At 46.0% G+C, this 7,355-nt stretch overlaps 1 pseudogene; it reads right to left on the reverse strand.

Moving 5' to 3' along the window:
- Positions 1-1,359: 1,359 nt before the first annotated feature.
- Positions 1,360-4,139, reverse strand: LOC124676162 (annotated as a pseudogene).
- Between the last annotated feature and the right edge of the window lie 3,216 nt (positions 4,140-7,355).

The raw sequence follows: 7,355 nt of genomic DNA on the forward strand, positions 1-7,355 counted from the left end.
AGCAGCAGCAACAAGAGCCACGGCAGCGGACGAAGAGGATTGCCGTCCGGAAGCAGCCCATGAGGACGACACGTCGAGGACGACAGTAGGATGTGCTCCGTGTTGTTGTGAACTATATCTTCATAAGTATCGAATTATGAACCCTATGTCATTTCGAACAATGTTTGTAATGCTACTTGTTGTTTGAATTTACTTGCTACGATGTAGACTACATCTTCTGAGATTGCTACTTGTTGTGTATGTTCTGAGATTGGTACTTGTTGTGTCCAATGAAAACTGTTGGAGTTTGGTAGGATTTTTCAGGTTTTTAACACAAGTCAATGTGTGGCGCCCTTCACAGTGGCGCCACACTGCACTGTGTGGCGCCCACGGCATCAGCACCATACATGCCTACTTATATCCATTATTGGGTCGAAAACATCCAGGGGCTCCGGACGATAAGTCCTTAGCTGTTTTGGCGATGCTCTTTGTGTGGCGCCCGCGGCATCGGCTGGCGCCCGTGGCATCGGCGCCACACATAGATCCTCGCAAAAACGGCTAAGTCCCAGACGAATTGTCTCACAGTATGTTTTGGGCAATTATAAGGGCATGTGTGGCGCCGTTGGAAGGGGCGCCACATATGCTGCCACATCGGATCGGCGCACCCAGCCTCAGCGTCGATGGCGCCACGTCGGCTGGGTTTTTAACACATTTCAGGCGCTTTCATAGAGTCGGGGCGGTGGAAAAAGTTTCACAGGAATGACACATTAAGCTGTACCTAAATGGCTCAACAAATTAAATTAGCCAATCTAGCCAACCATAGTCACCATAAACCGCGGTACCAAACCGAGACCTTCCTTGGCCCCTTATGTGATTTCCGACTTTCTGCAGAAAAAAAAAAGCAATACAATCACATTCCTTGTTTTACATAACATGATGAATAATACGAAATGAGAATTCTAACATCACTGCGATCTCCAAGAAACTGGACGAAAGGAAATAATATCCTCTCAAGAGAAGATGATAACAATAGCAGAAAATTTAACACACACATCTTGTGAATCTATATGTAGCAATAGTGAACGTGGTACATACCGTCATGCCACCTTTGGCAATCTTCAGAACTGGATTCCAGTTCATTCTACCCACATGTCTCCTTCACAGACAGACCGCGCATTTCGCTGAATGAGCACGCGGCATGATCAGGCCATATGTGTTCTCTCGATGAAAAAAAACAGGTAGTGGCATGTATATATCAACATAAGAAAACATACACATATTTCTATTTCTGCCATATTTTGCTACAGTGCTTGTTCACCATAACTGGAACTAAAGAAGAGGCATTATAAATTAGCAGCTGCAAGCTTTTCCTTCCTTTATTCCTTCTGCTCCACATTATAACAACTTAAAATTGGCTGAAATTACAAAGATTAGTAGCATCGACTGCAAGTTATTATTACATTAAAGTTGCGGCTCCAGATCGTTCCGCTATAGCTGCAAGTAATCTTGGTATCGGAGGCATTTCAACCTTCTGTAGACCCTCGAGAACCCGGACCACTTCATCCATCGTTGGGCGATCCAACTCATTATCTTGGATGCACCAGCATGCAACTTTGCAAACCATTTCAGCTTCTTCCAAATTGAAGTCACCATGTAGTTGTGGATCCACCAAACTCCCCACGTCTCCACCGTGAAGCTTGTTGATGGCTTGCACAGGGAAATATTCAACATCGTCACTTCCTGCAGCTGCTGGTAGTGTTGTTTGACGTTTCAGGTGAGGAATTCCTCCTCCCAGAGATGATCTCCATCAGTACCATGCCGAATCCGTAAACATCAACTTTCGATGTAATAGCAACTCCGGTAAGCCACTCTGGGGCAAGATAACCTACAGTTCCCCTGAATGTAGTCAGAATTCGGCTGAAATCTCTTCCCACAAACGCTGCCAACCCAAAGTCTGCAACTTTAGGAACAAATGATGCATCCACAAGTATGTTTTCTGGCTTAACATCACAGTGTATAATGCATTCGTGGCAACTCTGATGCAAGTAGGATAACCCTCTGGCAACTCCTAGGATTATCTGAAATCTTGTGTTCCAGCTTAGGACAACAGCATTATTGCTCTTCTTAAACAGATGACTATCAAGAGACCCATTTAACATGTGCTCATATACAAGTAATCTGTGGTCACCTTCGCAGCAGAAACCAATCAATTTGACTAGGTTAATATGTTGGATCAGTCCAACTGAGCTAACCTCAGCCCTGAATTGCTTCTCTCCTTGACTGGCACCATCAAGCTTTTTCACTGCTATAGTAGTCTCCGAGTCACTTAACACTCCCTTGTATACTGAACCAAAACCACCCCCTCCCAGCTTTTCCGAGAACTTCTTAGTAGCACGAACTAAATCTGTGTATCTGAAGGCTATAATCCCACCAGCACTAGCTTGGTTGCCGTAAAATAATGGCAGCAAAGCACAGCACTGGAATTTGTTCCTCCAAATCAGTAACAAAAGCATGAGCACTAGTAACCCAAAACCAATCATGCTTGCAGCAGTAACAACTCCAACATTTGGTTTTCTTTTGCTTTTTGTCAAACTTGGCAACAAATCTTTGGCAGCAAGGCGAAGGTAAAGAACATCTTCTGAAGTATTATCAATGCCATTATTTAGATTTACACTAAGCAATTCCCCATGCCAGACAGAGCATATGCTATTGTTATAGGAATAAGCAGTGCAGGAGCAAGAACTGAGGCAAGCTTCTTCACACTTGCTCTTTGTGGTAGCAACATCTATGCTTCGTGGCTTGTAGGGCAATGCAACTTGACCAATGGGGTGGAACATGTCTGTTGAACTTGTGATATTTTTGTCCCTAGTGCTGCACTGTAAAGGTGTATTTCTGATGCATCCTCCTGTTCGATCATCAAGCTCCCAATCCCGCGGTGACTTCCGAGAGAAGCTCTTCATACAGTCACATGATGGATGGAGATTGCTGCTGCAGACCGTGAAAGGTCCACAAGTAGCAGGCGGAATACAAGCATCGGCAGGTTGGGCATATATGGTTTGCCAAGTCTTGTTGGCTGGTGACCAAACATTTAGCTTTATCTGACCAGAAATGTCTAGCGAGACAAACGAGGAAGATGATTCATCCGGTGAAGTGTACATGTAGTACTCTTCCTGGCTGTTATCAACATATGCTGGATTAATCAAACCTTTGGTCTGAGGATTCAAATCTAGAAACGACTTGAGTATTGGTAGCAGATTTAACGATAATGCTGTGGATGATTCATAAAGCCAATATTCTACCGAGGGGTTGCGGCACTTGAGGACGATCCCCCTGATGTCTTCTATTTCAATGCTGTATGAGCCGAGACCCGGATCAATGAGACTTTTTCTTGAGATGCCCTGGTGATGGAAACCAGTGACCTTGTTCCGGCCAAACTTGGCTCCAGGAAGCGCAACATCTATTGGGTAGTCGAAGCTCTGCCACACCAGTAGGTCAGATGGGCTCTCTGTAAGGGCAAGGTTTCCAGTGTTCAAGAGAACAGCAGCACTGGTCGAAGTGTTTATGCTGCTGGTTTGTGTCCTATGATTGACAATGTGAGTGGACCAAACAATGGATTCATTGTTGGAATCATGGTTTACGATGACAAGATTGCCATCGTTTGATATCTTGAGCCTTGTTAGGTTGAGGTTGGGGATGCTTATGGGCATATCCCTATTAGCAACCCATACGACTGTGAAAACTGGGATCTTATTGAACCAAATGCCAAGGTACCACAAGCTGGAGGAGGCGGTGTTGTGGGACAACTTACTGGTGGTATTTGCTGGCTGGTACTGGAAGAAACCCAGCGCGAACTTCCCGTTTATTGAGACAAGCTTGTCGCCGACGGCGAGCACTTGGCCTGCAGTGAGAGTGTCGGCGTTGGCAGCTGCAGAACAACATGAAGGAGCAGCTTGCAAGAGGAGAAGTCCGAGTAAAAATGTGTAGAAGGGAGACATGGAGAATGAGTTGGAGAAGAGAGGAAGCATGACTGACTGGCGAACACTGGATGAATGCATGCTTTATTATAGAATGGAAGAGAAACAAGAGGTGAACAAGCAGGAACGCATGCTTAGATGACTGACCCGTGAAGTCACTACTGTCCAATCAGGATCAATTATTCAGATTGGGGCATCACTTGCTACATACAAAATTAGGCAGCAACGTGAACCGGACAGATTTATACCCATTTGGCGCCATCTCTCTCTATATATACACAGCAAGACAGTGTAGTACCATAAAAAACTAAATTAGCTTGTCTACAAAGAGGACCTTCAATGAAGCTTCCACCAAACAGCTACATGTGGTCAAGTCAATCATGGCGCTTCCACGAAGCAGTGGAGCCACTCATGGACAGCCATGGTCCAGGTTAAGTCAACCATAAGACTTCCACCAAGCTTACAAGGAAAATCTTTCACTATTTTGGTTATATCTGGCAAGAGAACCCACACGGCATGCTGCTTGTCAAATTACAGCCAACTAGGCAATGGCCTGAATGATTAGAATCATTCGCCTACACCAGAAAAGGCACTTCATTTATTCAAGAGTTATCTTCAGTTACAGTATTTTGCAAATGCTAATATTTTGCTACTATGAACCTATTAGAAATGCAAATTCAACGGATATCAGCACAAAAGAGACCAGCAAAAGCTCCGTAAAAAAAGAGAAGCAAAAGTGCGCAGACAGGCAGAAATACAACAAATGTTGGAAGCTAAAGTTGGTGAACGTAAAACACATAATAGCTAGCAAAGAAATCTCAAATTAACCAAAAGGGACAGTGCTAGTGGTGCCAGTATCACAGTAGCAGACTCAACTCTTCAGGACAGAAATTCTATCACCTAGACAAGCTACGGGACTGTCCCTCGTAGTACTCGATGGACCAAATTATTCTTGTTCAATAAAAGGGAAATGATCTGATTCCTCAATCCCTCTCACTATGCCGATCGATTACACGCTATTGTGGAGGCAGTTAACTCTCTGCAAAAGCGCATGAAAGAGTTTTGTAAGTGGGAATGGTGGTTAATCTACACGAAGTCAAGCAGATAGAAAGCAACTCAGGAACCTAGCAGCTGGGAAGCATTTCCAAGTTTAGGACAAAGGAAATAAAGCAAGGTAGTACTTCAATTGTTCGTAAAGCAGAGTACCCATAGAATAGGTTACCTGTTCTTCTACATTGGCAAAATAGGAATAATGGCGACACAGAACCGGAGTTAATAAACAACAATCCGGTAGCTAGCTAGGGTCTGGGGAAATACAATGCTTGAGAGTGCACGGTGGTGGGGCGGGTGGATAGAGAAGACATATCTCACCAGCACCAGCCATTTGCTCCGCTCAACCATAGGACGGCATCGGAGCTCGCTGCCGTTCTCTCTTCGCACTCCAGCTGTTTCCTCGCCACCGTGATGGCTTGACGTGGCCCTTCTCCCGCCTGCGCGTCGCGGCCACTCCAGCGGCCGCCTCCCTCCCTCCCTACTTATCTCTATCTCTCTGCAGGAGTAGGGCCGTCGACGCCGCCGGTTTGGGGCCGCCGCGGCAAAAGGCAAGGTGATGTGCGGCGGCGGCCTGGTTTTACCGAGCGGAGCAATCTGGGCTTACGGGCAAATTTGTTACGGAGTGTGCCTACTGACAAACGTGGCAATCGATGGTTCGACTGATTGAGAAAAACCTGGGGCAACTGCTGAGTCCCTTCCAATCACATAATCCCACCCCGTATCCGTGGACTATGCGCAAAGACGTAAACATGATGTAAATATACATCTTGAATGTGTCTCGACTGGCGTCAAGACATCGTTTCGGCAATCTACGTCACGTTAGTGCCGATGACTCGCTTGCTGAGCGGCCACCGCCCACATCTGCCAGCGAAGTAATGGCGATGACACGGTGCCGCGACCCTCGCCAGGACACGCGCATCTCATCTCCTTCCACAGAGAACCCTAGCCGCCGCACAACCTCCATCGTAGCGCTGCCTCCAGCCCACCACCTTTGCCATGAGCAGCGCCGGGCACGGCCAGGCTACTACGCCTCCACCTCCGAATCCGCCTCCCCCGATCGAGAGCCCCCAGCCAGACTACTGCGCCTCCACCTCCAACTCCATCTCCCCCGGTTGAGAGCGTCGGGCACGGCCAGCGTAGGTCACCGGATCTCTGGCTAACAGTAAAACTAACCTTTTGTCTTGTCCATGCCGTACGGCAAATGACTTCTAGCATTTCCAGCCGCCATCAAACCGTGGTCCGGGAGAAAACAACTAAGAGCATCTCCACTCGTTCTCCAAAGACCTCCTATAGGCCTTTTAGAGACTGTCGGCGGATCGCTGTGGGGTGCGGGGGGGGCGGGAGAGGGAGGTGGCGGCACCAGCTGGATGTGGTAGAGATAAGTTTTAACTTCGGAGAGGACTGGATATATATGGTAGTCTTTCGATTTCTTGAGACAGGGTTGTTATATCATGACATTATAATCCTCTGCATTACGTCTGCAGACGCAGTCGGATGTGTTCTAATTTCCCTACAACTTCACTCCTCCTGTCGAAGGAAAGATAAAATACAACGACCGAGACACTAGTCGCTCTGCAGATTTGCAGGCTCCACCGCAAGTTGTACTTACATACATAATTAAGTTAAGGAAGCCACAACGGAGTGGGGGGTGGATTAAGACGTGCAGTTGATTAACAACGTATCAAGTCCTTATCAGATGTTAGGACTCGTGAACGAACTGCCTACATGGGTTTTTCCTACGATAGATGTGAGTGCAGCACCACGATCGATGTAGATGAACTAATCACAGGTGCATATTAACCTTTTCTTTGGATTACAGCGGCTGCCTACCAACTAGCAACAAAAGGTGCTATACCTGCGGCCGTGCAGGTTACATGCATTGTTAAAGGAAAAGCAACAATAGACCACAACTCTTTGGAAGACAGAGAAGTGCATGACGTTGAAAACTTTGACATTTGACATGCATTTCTAAACCAAAATATATATATATATATATATATATATATATATATATATATATATGAGTGTGGATTTCCTACAAAGGAGGGTAGCTACCCAAGCTATAATAGCCACTAGATGGTGTTGATCTCAAACTGCCAGGTAACGGCTACTTAACGGTTCTGCGACTAAGCTCCCAACCAAAAAAAGAAGTGGGCCACCTATGTCTCCGTGTTAGTAATTTAAACACCACATAAAGGTTACTAGTGCCGAGCATCCATGCATGCATCCACAAAGAAAGAGAATGATCGTAACAAAAAAAATAATTAACCCCAAATTTTCCCTATACTAGATCAACCAGCTCATATATAAAAGTAGTAAGGCCTGACAAAAAGGTGTACATTGTCAGCC

The sequence above is a fragment of the Lolium rigidum genome, chromosome 7 (assembly GCF_022539505.1).
Source record: "Lolium rigidum isolate FL_2022 chromosome 7, APGP_CSIRO_Lrig_0.1, whole genome shotgun sequence".
Taxonomy (NCBI): domain Eukaryota; kingdom Viridiplantae; phylum Streptophyta; class Magnoliopsida; order Poales; family Poaceae; genus Lolium; species Lolium rigidum.